Below are 17,886 nucleotides of genomic sequence, written 5' to 3'. Positions count from 1 at the left end.
TCATGGAGAGGGTTGCGAATGGTCCTCACCGATACCCCAGGAGCAACAGTGTCCCTAATTTGCTGGGAAGTGGCGGTGCGGTCCCCTACGGCACTGCGTAGGATCCTACGGTCTTGGCGTGCATCCGTGCGTCGCTGCGGTCCGGTCCCAGGTCGACGGGCACGTGCACCTTCCGCCGACCACTGGCGACAACATCGATGTACTGTGGAGACCTCACGCCCCACGTGTTGAGCAATTCGGCGGTACGTCCACCCGGCCTCCCGCATGCCCACTATACGCCCTCGCTCAAAGTCCGTCAACTGCACATACGGTTCACGTCCACGCTGTCGCGGCATGCTACCAGTGTTAAAGACTGCGATGGAGCTCCGTATGCCACGGCAAACTGGCTGACACTGACGGCGGCGGTGCACAAATGCTGCACAGCTAGCGCCATTCGACGGCCAACACCGCGGTTCCTGGTGTGTCCGCTGTGCACTGCGTGTGATCATTGCTTGTACAGCCCTCTCGCAGTGTCCGGAGCAAGTATGGTGGGTCTGACACACCGGTGTCAATGTGTTCTTTTTTCCATTTCCAGGAGTCTATAACTTACTTGCTGCCTTCATCGTAAATCTCGCTTTAACTATCCTGATAGCCTAAGGCCGTCCTCCAGCGGGACTTCAAAAAACCAACTCGCACTTTTCTCATATGATATACTGAAGGCTTTGGACAAAGGCGATCAGGTGGAAGCTGTGATTCTTAATTTCCGAGAATTTCACTCGTACCACGCCTACACTTATTGTCAAAAGTACCATCATACGGGGTATCATGTGAAATTTGTGACTGGATTGAGGACTTTTTGGTAGGGAGGACGCAAAATGTTATTTTGGATAGAGAGTCATCGTCAGATGTGGAAGTAACTTCGGGTGTGCCCCAGGGAAGTGTGCTGGGACCCTTGTTGTGCGTGTTGTATAATAATGGCCTTGCAGACAATATTAATAGTAAAATCAGGCTTTATGCTGATGATGCAGTTATCTATAATGAGCGGAGCTTTCAGCACCACGTCACTAGAGGCACTTTGTTTTGTGATGGGGACCTGCCCTATAGACATAACAATACGTTACAGAGCTGCACTTTACTGGCTTAAGAGGGACAGGCTCGATAAAGTCACCGAAATTACAGCAACCAACATTATGATCAAAACACAAATGAAGCAATGGTGGATTCAAACATGGCAGAGAGACTGGGATGCATCCGGTAAGGGTCGCCGAGTACACTCTTTCTTTCCTGATGTACACGAAAGACTACAACTGAAACATGTCGACCCAAGCCGGGGATGGTCCATTTCCTGACAGGCCACGGGCCGTATCCGGTACATTTAAACCGTATGGGACTAATTGACGGTGAAGTATGCGTATGCGGAGAAATTGGGACACCAGAAGATGTCACACTGCTGTGCAACTCGCTAGCACAAGTGAGACCTATACAGAACGACAATGACATCGCCAGAATAATACGTAATTCCGATGACTGGAACACAATAAATAGCGTAGCCGATATTGTATCGAACACTCTGCACGAAGAATACAAGCGCCAAAACCCATATGGAAGGAGGTGTAGACAAGCACAAACAACACAACAAACAACATGGGAGGACACAAACACGACCACAGATTCCGAAACCGAGGAAGGAAAACTAAGTGAACATGACTCAGAAGGGATCAACATGTAAGGGACCAAAACCAACAATGTGTGACACTGCATGCCACAACACAGTCACAAACAACACAACAATCATAAAACAAATAAACACTCGCACCACATACTAAGACTGTAGTAACAGGGTAATGTTGCTTGGGAGGAGAAGGCTCGAAGGACTTTTATTCCGAGGCTCCTTCTCCCCAATAGCATCCTGCATCGTGATTCAAGTATACTGCACACAAGCAGTTATGAATTGCTCGTCTTATTGTGTACAGACAGAAGTATATTCTCTTCTCTATTCAAAGCTTTACTCAATAAATTTCATATATCAGAAATGTATTAAGTTATTTAAGGAATGATGCATTCAATTAGCAATGAACTATATTATATTTCAACTAACAAGCTACAAACATAAGTGTATTTCTCATGTGAAGCTAAAATTCATGTATTCCATGTATGAAGTGTTCAATCAGCAATTAATCTGTATAATATGTGTAAACATACATTAGCGCAAACCATTTCAGTTGAGAATAGCTCGAGTTTGTACCGAAACCTTCTCATCTGAAATAGATAGAAATAGGCCATTACTATCCAACATGCTACTTAGACTATATTACTCATACAAATACAGCATATCACTTCCCTCTTTATATTACAAATTATTCTTAACCACGCTCATTGTGTTACATTTTCTTATTTTTTATTTTTCTTTGACATTTGTATTGTATAATTATTCTCGTCAACTAGGTAGTAACAAATTATATGGAACCATTTTAACAACTGTTAAGCATTCAGTTCGCTTAACCTCAGAGTAATCTTTATATATTATGTTCTTTATACTATTTAAAAAAAGCATTAACAACTGTATACCAATAAGACTGTAACAATGAGAAGTCTTTGCTATTAGTTTCAGAAGCATCCGACCCACCTTACATTTCAAGGCGGTGGGTTACTCTGTACTGCTAATGAAATAAATAAATGAGATAAATATCTATAATGAAGTACTATCTGAAAGAAGCTTCGTAAATATTCAGTCAGATCTTGATAAGATTTCAGAGTGGTGCAGAGACTAGCAACTTGCTTCAGATGTTTACAAATGTAAAATTGTACCCTTCAAAAAATGAAAAAAAACGTAGTATTGTATGGCTGTAACATCAGTGAGTCACTGTTGGAATTAGCCAACTCATACAAATACCTGGGTATGACAATTTGTAAGGATATGAGATGATGTGATCACACAGGTTCACTGATGGGTAAAGGGGATGGGAGACTTCGGTTTATTGGTAGAGTACTGGGGAAGTACAATCAGTCTAGAATGGAGACTGCTCACAAATCACCCCTGCGTGCCGTTCTAGAATATACTACTTTCCCCTAGCCGGCCGGTGTGGCCGAGCGGTTCTAGGCGCTGCAGTCCGGAACCGCGCGCCTGCTACGGTCGCAGGTTCAAATCCTGCCTCGAGCATGGATGTGAGTGATGTCCTTAGGTTAGTTAGGTTTAAGTAGTTCTAAGTTCTAGGGCATTGATGACAGATGTTAAGTCCCTTAGTGCTTAGAGCCGTTTTTCTTTACTTTCCCCTACGTACTGCTAGCATAGGGACCGTGCGGACACTATGAGAATAATTACTGCACTCTCAGTAATCACTCTTCCCGAACTCCATACATCAGAAGGAAATCGTAATAACTGATACAGTGGGAGATGCACTCTGCCATACACCTCACGTTGGTTTGCAGAGCATGGATTAGACGCAGATGTGGAACGCACGTGGACGAGGAGCTGGTGACGTGATAGCGTCGAATGTTTCACTACAGTGTGGAGCCTGAAGTAAAGAATCTGGCGTGTTACAATTCTGCTTTGTGGAGAGGAACTTGGTGTGACACGTTTCTAACTCGCAAGCAGTACTGAGCCACCATATTTTATAGCGTTAAAAGTCGTATTTAATGGGTTTTCTTTCTCATAGGGTTCGTTGTGTAAATATAACCAAGTATCAGCAAATTAAGGCTCTCTCGAGAACTCGTTACTTTGTTGTTGTGGTCTTCAGTCCTGAGACTGGTTTGATGCAGCTCTCCATGCTACTCTATCCTGTGCAAGCTTCTTCATCTCCCAGTACCTACTGCAACCTACATCCTTCTGAATCTGCTTAGTGTATTCATCTCTTGGTCTCCCCCTACGATTTTTACCTTCCACGCTGCCCTCCAATACTAAATTGGTGATCCCTTGATGCCTCAGAACATGTCCCACCAACCGATCCCTTCTTCTGGTCAAGTTGTGCCACAAACTTCTCTTCTCCCCAATCCTATTCAATACTTCCTCATTACTTATGTGGTCTACCCATCTAATCTTCAGCATTCTTCTGTAGCACCACATTTCAAAAGCTTCTATTCTCTTCTTGTCCAAACTATTTACCGTCCATGTTTCACTTCCATACATGGCTACACTCCATACAAATACTTTCAGAAATGACTTCCTGACACTTAAATCTATACTCGATGTTAACAAATTTCTCTTCTTCAGAAACGCTTTCCTTGCCATTGCCAGTCTACATTTTATATCCTCTCTACTTCGACCATCATCAGTTATTTCGCTCCCCAAATAGCAAAATTCCTTTACTACTTTCAGTGTCTCATTTCCCTATCTAATTCCCTCAGCATCACCCGACTTAATTCGACTACATTCCATTATCCTCGTTTTGCTTTTGTTGGTGTTCATCTTATATCCTCCTTTCAAGACACTGTCCATTCCATTCAACTGCTCTTCCAAGTTCTTTGCTGTCTCTGACAGAATTACAATGTCATCGGCGAACGTCAAAGTTTTTATTTCTTCTCCATGAATTTTAATACCTACTCCGAATTTTTCTTTTGTTTCCCTTGCTGCTTGCTCAATATACAGATTGAATAACATCGGGGAGAGGCTACAACCCTGTCTTACGCCCTTCCCAACCACTGCTTCCCTTTCATGTCCCTCGACTCTTATAACTGCCATCTGCTTTCTGTACAAATTGTAAATAGACTTTCGCTCCCTGTATTTTACCCTTGCCACCTTTAGAATTTGTAGGAGAGTATTCCAGTGAAAATTGTCAAAAGCTTTCTCTAAGTCTACAAATGCTAGAAACGTAGGTTTGCCTTTCTGTAATCTTTCTTCTAAGATAAGTCGTAAGGTCAGTATTGCCTCACGTGTTCCAGTATTTCCACGGAATCCAAACTGATCTTCCCCGAGGTCGGCTTCTACCAGTTTTTCCATTCGTCTGTAAAGAATTCGTGTTAGTATTTTGCAGCTGTGGCTTATTAAACTGATAGTTCGGTAATTTTCACATCTGTCAACACCTGCTTTCTTTGGGATTGGAATTATTATATTCTTCTTGAAGTCTAAGGGTATTTCGCCTGTCTCATACATCTTGCTCACCAGATGGTAGAGTTTTGTCAGGACTGACTCTCCCAAGGCCGTCAGCAGTTCTAATGGAATGTTGTCTGCTCCGGGGGCCTTGTTTCGACTCAGGTCTTTCAGTGCTCTATCAAACTCTTCACGCAGTATCATATCTTCCATTTCATCTTCATCTACATCCTCTTCCGTTTCCATAACATTGTCCTCAAGTACATCACCCTTGTACAGACCCTCTATATACACCCTCCACCTTTCTGCTTTCCCTTCTTTGCTTAGAACTGGGTTTCCATCTGAGCTCTTGATGTTCATACAAGTGGTTCTCTTATCTCCAAAGGTCTCTTTAATTTTCCTGTAGGCAGTATGTATCTTACCCCTAGTGAGATAAGCCTCTATATCCTCTAGCCATCCCTGCTTAGCCATTTAGCACTTCCTGTCGATCTCATTTTTGAGACGTTTGTATTCCTTTTTGCCTGCTTCATTTCCTGCAATTTTAAACTTTCTCCTTTCATCAATTAAATTCAATATTTCTTCTGTTACCCAAGGATTTCTACTAGCCCTCGTCTTTTTACCTACTTGATCCTCTGCTGCCTTCACTACTTCATCCCTCAAAGCTACCCATTCTTCTTCTGCTGTATTTCTTTCCCCCCATTCCTGTCAATTGTTCCCTTATGCTCTCCCTGAAACTCTGTACAACCTCTGGTTCTTTCAGTTTATCCAGGTCCCATCTCCTTAAATTCCCACCTTTTTGCATTTTCTTCAGTTTTAATCTACAGGTCATAACCAATAGATTGTGGTCAGAGTCCACATCTGCCCCTGGAAATGTCTTACAATTTAAAACCTGGTTCCCAAATCTCTGTCTTACCAATATATAATCTATCTGATACGTCACTTTAGCTACGATTTTTTGTAATAAAATGACGAGAAACTACAAATCAGTACGCAACGGCTTCCTGTAGTTGATGTTTTTAGTGTTATAACTTGTGTGCTAACAAGGAGAGGTCCCCAGTGGTGCGAAACTACCTATACAGTGATGTACGTTAAGATACCAGGTATCACCCACTCTGGTGGAACCTCGTTTGCGAGTAATTGACGAAAATTAGGAATTTTGTGTGATAATAGCGTTACAAAAGTCGCATTATACGTATAGTCTGGTTGTGTGGTATAACATATCTACTTGGGGAAGGGGAGAGAATTTTCTCAGCTAATGTCTTATCCTATCCTGGACAAGTAACAGTTTTTAAAAACATGCTTTCGGTGGACTTTCCTTGTGATGCACTACTCAACGGAAAGGACGGAACTTTGGGAGAACTGAGAGAGTGAAGATAGCATCCACATGGAGGGACTATGAAACGTCTCTGTCAGATTCGATTCATACTGTTTAACTTGTATTTCGTGCTTTCACGCTCAATTATTTGTAATATTAGTTTTGTAGTTCGTGTTTGTCTCTATTTAGCGGTACACACATTAAAGTATCAATTTTTCCAATAAGCATCCAAATCTATGTAAATTACCTACATTTTGTGCTCCCAAATGTCCTTTCTCTCTTCATCATCTGTATGAATGAGTGAGTGAGCGTTATGTTGAATTTGTCTTACATATAGTAGCAGAGTAGCATCTGTCTGTCTGCTGTGGTAGCAACAGTGTAGCCAACGTAGCTTTCTCAGTCAAGACAAAGGAATTTTTACCCCCTCCGCTGTATGTATGACCGTTTCTCGTGTGTGTGTGTGTGTGTGTGTGTGTGTGTGTGTGTGTGTGTGTGTGTGTGTGTGTTATTTCTTCCACCTTTCATTTCGTTTCAGTTTTCAGATTGTGTACCTTTTCTGATACCACGTGGTGGTGATTTCACGGTGTGTAATTTCAGTACCATCTTAAATAAGTGTTATTCTTAATTACGCGTCATATTTTGTTGGTACTTGCTTCCACACGGTTTACATCTGCGTTCTTGAAGTCTTAGTAATATTCTTCAATAAAATTCTTCAGGGTATCAGACCGCATCGTCATAATTTAAAATGCGCCAACGTTTCGGCCAGCGTTGCAGCTAGCCTTCATCAGGGCCTTACGTTAACCTGATGAAGGCTAGCTGCAACGCTGGCCGAAACGTTGGCGCATTTTAAATTATGACGATGCGGTCTGATACCCTGAAGAATTTTATTGAAGAAGACAACGGCCGCGGAAGCCTATGCTTACATCTTAGTAATATTGCTTCGTTCATGAATATTCACGGCATTTGCGAATGTTTCACTCCAGAATACCTTAGTTTCATGTTCAAGGTGATGGGCCGGGCAGAGTGACCGTGCGGTTCTGGGCGCTACAGTCTGGAGCCGAGCGACCGCTACGGTCGCAGGTTCGAATCCTGCCTCGGGGATGGATGTGTGTGATGTCTTTAGGTTAGTTAGGTTTAATTAGTTCTAAGTTCTAGGCGACTGATGACCTCAGAGGTTGAGTCGCGTAGTGCTCAGAGCCATTTGCAAGGTGATGCAGATAAATTTCTTTGTCGAAAAGTGTTCTATAATATTCTTATTACAATAATTGAATCACACCGACAAGGATGAACTTCTGACCCTTTGAAGTATTGTGATGGGCAAAATTCTTTTTGTCTCTATTCATGTATATTTGAACGCGTATGTTTGTGTGAACTTTTCCCTTGCGCGTCTATTATTTCCTTTTCATTTATCACCGCAATGTACCTCAGTCGTCAATATAACAATAAAGTGAGTGAGTTTATTAATTAAACAAAAGGCAACGGCAGATCATAGTTTAGAATTAATTTGTGTATTTTTAATATGATGTTTCATTTTAATAAACTATGTTAAACCATGATGACTGTTTCTGAGACAAACTTGACCCCTTTTGTAAGATTATCAATAATACATCCCACCCAGCGTTTCTGAAGTGCAAAAGGCAGGCCTTATGTTTGTAGATTTTGTCTCATTGTATTATTCTTTTTGTTGAGGATTAATCTCCCGCATGCTCTGAATTATTTGATTTAACGGTGGTATTTAAATTGTTCCCTTGTGCTCATTCCATATATTCACCTGGATATTTTCATTAATGTTAACACATTAGTTACGCTTACCAATTCAGTAATTATTTCAGTTCTTATAAAGTATATTAAATTTTCCCAATTTCAATTAAATTGGGTGGCGACGCAGAAAAAAATTTGTGGGACACGGAACTTACAGTAGAGAGTTCGATATTGCTAAGTTCCCCCAGTTTCTGTTTGGAAATTACTCTCCAGATAAACATTCATCCATTAATAACTATTTAAATAATTGGACGATGTCACACTGTCAGGCCGCGCGGGGTAGCCACGAGGTCTAAGGTCCGCGCGGCTAACCCCGTCGGAGGTTCGAGTCCTCCCTCGGGTATGGGGTGTGTGTGTTGTTCTTAGCGTAAGTTAGTTTAAGTTAGATTAAGTAATGCGCAAATATCTCGGACTTTACAACTGCACACCGATAATGACTTAGTGGTTAGGCAATTTCTAAGTAGAAAGCAGATTAAGATACCCTTAAACAGTACTTGCAGCGATTTTCTGTAAAGGCTAGCCCGGTGCCAGGGGCATGCCCAAGGGGACTAGCTCGGTGGGCACGGCCGAAAAGTAGGTTTATACATTCACTGGCACGCCTGTAACGCTGCAGGAGGTAGCATCTACAATAGTTACATTACAGTATAGAGACTAGTTCTTACCCATTGAATAACTAACATCTCACATCCTGTAGCATGTAAGAAGGTTAAAATTAGAATTAGTAAATGCTGCTAAATGTTATTGAACGTATTGTAGATCTCAAGACCCACTAATGTATGAAGTGGTGGGGTTATCATGTATGATACTATTGCTTTGACTAAAGAAATTAAAAAAAAGACTAGTGCGTAAGCTTAGGGACCGATGACCTCAGCAGTTTGGTCCCAGAAGACCTTACCACAAATTTCCGATTTCACACTGTCAGAAACAGGCGGGATAAATAATTTCTATCTGTAAGAAAAATCTGACGGGAGGTTAAAGTAATTGTCAAATCTTGAAATTCTTATGTGCCTAGCTGCGTCATAGTCTAAAGTAAAGCTAAGACTGTTTAGTATGACGTAGCTGGCACATAGCCTACTACTCCCAAATAGCACCAAGGGAGCCGCCATGCTTAAGGTTCCCATCCGACGAACGGATAATGGTCAACAGTGTCACACGTCCTTAGTTCATGAGACACTGTAGAGACGTTTGGAATTTAAGGCATGACATTGGCACAGAGTCTGCTGATTAGGAATTTAACGCCACCGCCTCTCCTCTATTCAACGCCAACTTTCTTCTTCCTTCTCACAACAATCGTGTTTCTCGCACGTGCAGATAGATGTGTGCATTGTGTCCATGTGAGGGACAACCACAAAACTTATTCGTCTTTGAACGGCACATCAGGTAGACTACTGACAACTTGAGGACTGAGCGATACGTGGAACAAAGCAGTACAGAAGGGCAGAAGATCAGCTCTGAGAAACGAGGGTTCTCTCCCACGTATGGACCTCCTTGGATTCCGAAATAAAAGCAGCGGTAGAAATTTGCGCGTGCAGCAAGAATTTTAACAGAGGCGGAGGTTATAATCTGAGCGGTGCCTGAAGTCGAGCACTTGAAGCGGAGCGCCTTCAGAGAAATACAACCGAACATCAAACTCTTAAGGGGAGATGTGATGCTGGGGGCCCCTCAACCGCTGCCCGATGGGGCAGAGCTCGGGGGTGGTATACGTCCGCATACCCACTTTCGCACATGCGAATCCCGCTCGCCAGGTGACGTCACCACCAGTTGAAGTTAGAATTCCAAGCAACGTCTCCCGACCAGTCACAGTCTTGTAAACCACGGTTTCAATCTTCGAAACCTCGAATATCAACTCCAATTTGACGGGATTTGAATACCGAGAAGATTTTACACAAGGAAGCAGCAGTGGAAAACTTGGATGTCGTGACATAAAATGTATTTCATAAGAATATTCAAAAACAGTTCAAATGGCTCTAAGCTCTATGGGACTTAACATCTGAGATCATCAGTCCCCTAGACTTAGAACTACTTAAACCTACTAACTAACCTAAGAACATCACACACATCCATGCCCGAGGCAGGATTCGAACCTGAGACCGTAGCAGCAGCGCGGTTCCGGACTGAAGCGCCTAGAACCGCTCGGCCACAGCGGCCGGCTAAGAATATTCTTTGAATAAGCTAGATGTTCTACAAATGAGATGATTAACTGCACATTTTTCCAGTTCATGAAACAAATCTTTTTTTTTTAAAAAAAAAAAAAAACCAAGCGATACGGGTCTTTTTCAGATGATCAGTGGTAAAAACTTTAGTTGGCGCCATGTAGGCAGAGATCTAAAATATTACTCATGAAAAATTTATTTACTGATACCGCAAGAAAGATTGCTTTCATTCTCTGAAACGTACTTTATCTTTACAGATTTGGATGATTTAAACTGCTGTTGGAGGAGAACGGCTGTACAGCTCCAGAAGGTATGTGGCCATAATCTCCAGTATTTGTCCTGATGTCGTGCATTAGAATATCCTGAAAGTACTCAATGACATATTTCACCACGATTATTAATTCATTTCGATTCTATGAATCAATGTTTTTCAAAATGCAAAATATGATGTTAATATAAGATACCCGACAAAAAAAGTAAGGCACACAAAGACATAATCGGATGTCAATATAACTTCGTTCATTTGCACAGCGTTGGTGGGTGTGCAAATGATTAGAGCTGCAATTGTCCGCGAAAGGTGGAAAGCCCAACGCAGTGTGTTAGTGTTGTTAGTGTTTAATACTGCCTGATAGGGTATACACTGAAGAACCAAAGAACTGGTACACGTGCTTAATATCGTCTAGGGTCCCACGCGAGGACGCAGAATTGCCGCAACACGACGTGGCATGGACTCGATTTATGTTTGAAGTAGTGCTCGAGGGAATTGACAGCATGAATCCTACAGGACTGTCCATAATTCCGTAAGAGTACCAGGGGTGGAGATCTCTTCTGAACAGCACGTTGCAAGGCATCCCAGATATGCTCAATAGGGTTCAGGTCTGGGGAGTTTGGTGGTCAGCGGAAGTGTTTAAACTCAGAAGAGTGTTCCTGGACACACTCTGTAGCAATTCTGGACGTGTGGGGTGGCGCACTGTCCTGCTGGAAATGCCCAAGTCCGTCGGAATGCACAATGGGCATGAATGGATACAGGTGATCGGACAGGATACTTACATACGTGTCACCTGTCAGAGTCGTGTCTAGACGTATCAGGTGTCCCATATCACTCCAACAGCACACGCCCCACACCATTACAGAGCCTCCATCAGCTTGAACAGTCCCCTGTACCCTGATAGCATGCAGGGTCCATGGATTCATGAGGTTGTCTCCATGCCCGTACGGGTCCATCCGCGCGATACAATTTGAAACGAGACTCGTCCGACCAAGCAACACGTTTCTAGTAATCAACAGTCCAATTTCGGTGTTAACGGGCCAGGCGAGGCGTAAAGAGTTGTGTCGTGCAGTCATCAAGGGTACACGAGTGGGCCTACGGCTCCGAAAGCCCATATCGATGATGTTTCGTTCAATGGTTCGCACGCTTACACTTGTTGATGACCCACAATTGAAATCTGCAGCAATTTGCGGAAGGGTTGCACTTCCGTTACGTTGAACGATTCTCTTCAGTCTTCGTTGGTCCCGTTCTTGCAGTATCTTTTTCCGGCTGCAGCGATGTCGGAGATTTTTACGTTTTACCAGATTCCTTACGTTCACGGTACACTCGCGAAATGGTCGAACGGGGAAATCCCCATTTCATCGCTGCTTCGAAGATGCTGTGTCCCATCGCTCGTGCGACGACTATAACAGCACGTTCACACTCACATACCAGGTGTACCGGTATGAAATGAGCGTTTTTTTGTGAAAATGAAACACTAATTTTGAATTGAAAGGTAAAAACATTTTATTCAAAGTACTGACCATTGCTTTCCATACATTTGGACCACCTTTATGGCAATTTGTGGACACCACGCCAATAGAAATGTTCGTCTTTTGAAGCAAACCAATCAGACACCCAATTTTCGACTTCTTCGTAGGAATCGAAGTGTTCCTCAGCCAATGCGTGTCCCATTGATGAAAACAAATGGTAGTCGGAAGGGGACAAGTCTGGTGAATACGGCGGGTGTGGTAGCAGCTCCCAGCCAAGTGTTTTGATTGTATCCTGAACCAATTTTGCTTTGAGTCTAGGTGCATTGTCGTGTAAAAAATTACTTTGCAATGTCTTGTGGCCCATTCTGATGTTTTTTCGATCAATGCACAGTTCAAATTGATAATTTGTTGTCTGTAGCGATTAGTATTCACAGTTTCACCGGATTTTAGAAGCTCATGTTACACCACACCTTTCTGATCCCACCCAGTACAGAGCATTGTCTTCTTGCCGAATCGATCTGGTTTTACAGTCGATTTTGATGGTTGTCCCGGATGAACCCATGATTTTTCCGTTTAGGAATCTTAAAATAAATCCATTTTTAATCGCCAGTAACAATTCGATGCAAAATTGATTTTCTTTCATGTCTTTGAAGCAAAATTTGACAAATGGTTTTTCGGCTTTCCATCTGTCTTTCATTCGATTCATGTGGCACCCATTTTCCACACTTTTGGATCTTTCCCATAGCTTTCAAACGGTCAGAAATTGTTTGTTGTGCAACACTGAGGATTGCTGCCATTTGCTTCTGACTCAAAGTATCATTTTCATCCAATGTTGCTTCCAATTCGGCGTCTTCGAACATTTTTGGTGATCTTCCACGTTCTTCACTTCTTACATCAAAATCATTATTTCTGAACCGTTAAAACCATCTTTTGCATGTTGCTTCTGATAGAGCGTGATCACCATATGCCTCAACAAGCATTCGATGCGACTCTGCAGAACTTTTTTCCAAATGAAAACAAAAAATTAATGCTATCCGTAAATCATCACTTTCTGGTACAAAATTCGACATTGTTAACACGATGATAACATATAATGTTGTTTGTTCCATGATATCTTTGAGAGATGTCATACCAACCAAACAAAAAAAATTAAGGCTCGTTCACAACAAATGTTCCTTATCGACACATTTGTATCTTAACGCTCATTTCATACCTGTACACATAGTAAATCTTGATAACCTGCCATTGTGGCAGCAGTAACCGATCAAACAACTGCGCCAGACACTTGTTTTGTATGCGCAACGCCATATTCCGCCTGTTTGCATATCTTTGTATCTGATACGCTTGCCTATAAAAGTTTCTTTGGCGCGTCAGTGTATAAGGAACATGAATTCCGTCAGACGATGCGTGATCACCGTAAAGGACAAAGAGACGCCGCATACTAGTGTGAGACAGATTTATCAGGATCTGACAGAGTTTCAAAGATGCCTTGTTGGGGGTCTTCATTTGGACGGTTGGTTGAATCGTGCAATATCTAGATTTGTGACGCGTTATGATCTGCCAGTGGCCCGATTTTGGGCTGCATATGAACATGAGGGCGGCCATATTTGTCATCAATGTTCCGATATTGCATTGTGCGCCAAGCGCATCGTAACACCAACCCATCTGCTCCCGCACCATTGATCAGAGACTAGCAACAGTCAGACGAGGGAATTACCACGCCGTGCTTAGGTTGCCGGTAACATCATAACACAATCGTCTGCATTAGAAATTGTGTTATGACTGGGAAGCATGGGCTGCTGATAAATGGCGTCTTATTGTATTCAGCGATGAGTCGTGGTTCTGCTCAGCCCTAGATGACAATTGTCGGCGAGTATGGCGCGACCTGGGAACATCTTATAGTTGGAATGTTTTTGAGAGGCAAGGCGGTGTTACTTTTGGCGTCATTCTGTGGGAACCCATCTGGTGTAGCTGTTAGTGACTGAGGGAACACAACGTTATGTCCTGGGCATCTTGGGTGCTCATGTTTTACCCCCCCCCCCCCCATACGAAAGTACCGTGGTGTCATTTATCAACAGCGCGGTGTTCGTCCACACATGGCACTTGTCTCTATGAACTGTCTGCTTGAGATTGAGGTACTCCCATGGCCAGCAAGACTGCCATATGTATCTCCGATAGAACGTGCGTGGGACCATCTTGGTCGTCAACTCTGTCCCAGTGCCAGTAGCCGGGATATCAGACAGTTTCAACAGTTGTAGGTCAAGTTTCCTCAGGAGAGGATACAACGGCTTTATGACGCTCTTCCCAACTGAAACAGGGTACGCATCAGGCCACACGAGGTGCTCAGCTGATAAGTGGGCTCATACTGCCAAGTTCTTTGTAAATTCAACTCTATTTCGTAATCACTGAAATAACATCACATACTCACTAAGCCCATCAAGTTTCATTTCGTCCGCTGAGAAGCTATAGCTACGAAGATACTTTTAAACTTAGCAATTGATCTATTCAGTCGTCTAAATATAACAACAGTTAATGTAGTAAATATACGCTTCTGGCCATTAAAATTGCTACACCACGAAGATGACGTGCTACAGACGCGAAATTTAACCGACAGGAAGAAGATGGTGTAATACGCAAATGATTAGCTTTTCAGAGCATTCACAGAAGGCTGGCGCCGGTGGCGACACCTACAACGTGCTGACATGAGGAAAGTTTCCAACCGATTTCTCATACACAAACAGCACTTCACCGGCGTTGCCTGGTGAAACGTTGTTGTGATGCCCCGTGTAAGGAGGAGAAATGCGTACCATCACGTTTCTGACTTTGATGGAGGTCGGATTGTAGCCCATCGCGATTGCGGTTTGTCGTATCGCGACATTGCTGCTCGCGTCGGTCGAGATCCAATGACTGTTAGCAGAATATGGAATCGATGGGTTCGGGAGGGTAATACGGAACGCCGTGCTGGATCCCAACGGCCGCGTAACACTAGCAGTCAAGATGATAGGCATCTTATCTGCATGGCTGTAACGGATCGTGCACCCACGTCTCGATCCCTGAGTCAACAGATGGGGACGTTTGCAAGACAACAACCATCTGCACGAACAGTTCGACGACGTTTGCAACAGCAAGGACTATCAGCTCGGAGACAATGGCTGCGGTTACCCTTTACCCTTGACGCTGCATCACAGACAGGAGCGCCTGCAATGGTGCACTCAACGACGAACCTGGGTGCACGAATGGCAAAACGTCATTTTTTCGGATGAATCCAGATTCCGTTTTCAGCATCATGATGGTCGCATCCGTGTTTGGCGACATCGCGGTGAACGCACGTTGGAGCCGTGTAATCGTCAACGCCATACTGGCGTATCACCCGGCGTGATGGTATGGGGTGCCATTGGTTACACGTCTCAGTCACCTCTTGTTCGCATTGACGGCACTTTGAACAGTGGACGTTACATTTCAGACGTGTTACGACCCGTGGCTCTACCCTTCATTCGATCCTAGCGAAACCCTACATTTCAGCAGGATAATGCACGACCGCATGATGCAGGTCCTGTACGGGCCTTGCTGGATACAGAAAATGTTCGACTGGTGGCTGCCTGGCCAGCACATTCTCCAGATCTCTCACCTACCGAAAACGTCTGGTCAGTGGTGGCCGAGCAACTGGCTCGTCATAATACGCCAGTCACTACTCTTGATGAACTGTGGTATCGTGTTGAAGCTGCATGGGTAGCTGTACGTGTACACGCCATCCAAGTTCTGTTTGACTCGATGCCCAGGCGTATCAAGGCCGTTAACACGACAGAGGTGGTTGTTCTGGGTACTGATTTCTCAGGATATATGTATCCAAATTGCGTGAAAATGTAATCACATGTCAGTTCTAGTATAATATATTTGTCCAATGAATACCCGTTTATCATCTGCATTTCTTCTTGGTGTAGCAATTTTAATGGCCAGTAGTGTATCAATAATACTGCTACCCATGAGAGAATCCATTCGCTTTGAATGCAAAATGATTTAAGTCAGAGTCTACATTTTCTGATTTCGTCTTCTGTCTGACAGATATTCCTTCCCTTGCTGATCAGCTATCCAAGTGGTCATTTCTACCTCTAGAAACTTTGTCTCCCAAGAAAAGGCGGTACAAATTGACCAATCAGGAGCCTCCTTCTCCTGCATTAAGCTGGTTTTCTATTCTTACTTCGTCATTTTTTTACGATTTTCGCTACCAAATTATGACTTTTGCAGCAAGTTGGAAGTAAAAAATGTGAGAATGAACTACTTTTTTCCTCCATATTCTTTTATTCGTTTATTTGTAATTAGTGATGATGACTTTTTGCCATAGCCGTTTCCTTACACACAGGCCGTTTCAGCCTCTTTGATTACCTCGCCTGATGGCAGCATGCTCCGCGCCCGCTTCGATGCTTTACGAATATGAGAGCGAGCGACGGTCTCGCACCTGTCCTGGTGGCCACCAGCTCTCGCTTCATCTGTGAAAGCCTCCAAATGCCTTCTTCACCTGGACAGATTAAAATCTCCAATTCCTTGACTTTATCTTATTTTGTCCTCTTATTTTGTGATTCGTCACAGTGTCCTTCATAACGTTACAACTTTCGAAAATGTTGGCACAAAATCGATTATAGTTTAGGAAAATTGACAGCTTTGCTTTAGTGGATGAACTCTCTGAAATTTCACAATAGCTGTACATATCATTTCCTAGTCATAGTTGTGTGCTCTTCCTGTGGTTATTGCCTACGACAGGTTCGGTTCGTTGTGGAAGGAAGCTTTCTTCAGCCTGCACTTGATGGGACGGTTTGTCCTCAATCTTCTTAAAAGGATAGTGATCGGTGACATCTAGGCTCATCTCTAGGGCTATTAATTCCCGTCACGGCCTGTGTTTGCCAACATTCACAGGGAAGATTCTAAAAGTGCACGCAAGAAGCAGCGCCTTAGAGAAGGTGTCAAACAAACTGCATGCAGTCAGGAGTCTAATCGGTCGGAAGCCTGAATATTCAATGACGTTGTGGAGCTGTCTGGAGCTCGCGAAATCTAAGTCAGCCGGCGGCATTCGTGGGGTTGAGGTAGCTTGCCGTGGTTATCTTGTCGTTGACTTGGAGTTAATGATCGCGATCAATGAGATTACTGTTTTGCGTAACGGAAAATTCGAAAGTACGTCCCCCTGCGCGGGCTTGAATTTCTGGCTAGGCACTTTGCCGATTTTAACGACGAGTGTTGAGGACTAGTGAGCGTGTAGTAAGCCGTAGGAAAAGGCCCCAGAGCAGAGCTTGGAACCACTAGTTCGCTGCAGGTGGTGTTGGATAAAAGTGATGGACATGCCTAGGATGAATTGTAACAAGTAAATGTCTTTCGTTTACATGCAGTTTGAGTGTGGTGTTTGTGTGTGACGTTTTCCTTATTGACAATGAACTGTAAGTTGAAGACGGCTGCAGTGGCTGGGGCAAGTAAAGTAGCCACTTTCTTTCATTATCTTGGAGGTTCCTGTGGCCTATTAGCGAACATTTAAAAGTAATCACAGAGACTACTTTGGATTTGTCAGCGAGTTTCGTGGTGATAGCTGTGCGCGCTAGTCTACAATTTTCTCTGCGTCCGAAGTAAGGTAAAGTGGCAAATTAATTTGCATGTATTGAAAAAAACATATATTCTGACAGTTAATTGCCACAATACTTGTAAAACTTTATGTTTTAGCATTCTAAACCACGTGTTCTAAATTGCCTAGGATATGTAATTTCGGTTTCAGACAAACTTTACCGTAATGGCGTCCAGTCGGGCATAGTGGCCAATCGCCTGACAGGGCTAGGTGCACAAGTGACCATTGTCCGATAACATATATATTATACCTTGTACCGTGTTTCAAGACAATGGAATTGACAATAGGACAAGAGTATTTCATAAAA

At 43.3% G+C, this 17,886-nt stretch overlaps 1 protein-coding gene across 3 annotated transcripts in view; it reads left to right on the top strand.

The window, feature by feature from the left end:
- Positions 1–17,886, top strand: part of LOC124612947 (Na(+)/H(+) exchanger beta-like) — a 1,149,910-nt gene that overhangs the window by 741,716 nt on the left and 390,308 nt on the right. For all 3 annotated transcript variants that reach the window (XM_047141462.1, XM_047141460.1, XM_047141461.1), the window contains exon 5: positions 10,492–10,544. The gene's annotated coding sequence lies outside the window, so the exon portion shown is untranslated. The remainder of the gene's footprint in view (positions 1–10,491; positions 10,545–17,886) is intronic.

This window comes from Schistocerca americana, chromosome 4 (assembly GCF_021461395.2).
Source record: "Schistocerca americana isolate TAMUIC-IGC-003095 chromosome 4, iqSchAmer2.1, whole genome shotgun sequence".
NCBI classification, from domain to species: domain Eukaryota; kingdom Metazoa; phylum Arthropoda; class Insecta; order Orthoptera; family Acrididae; genus Schistocerca; species Schistocerca americana.
This window is presented reverse-complemented; position numbering and strand designations above follow the sequence as displayed.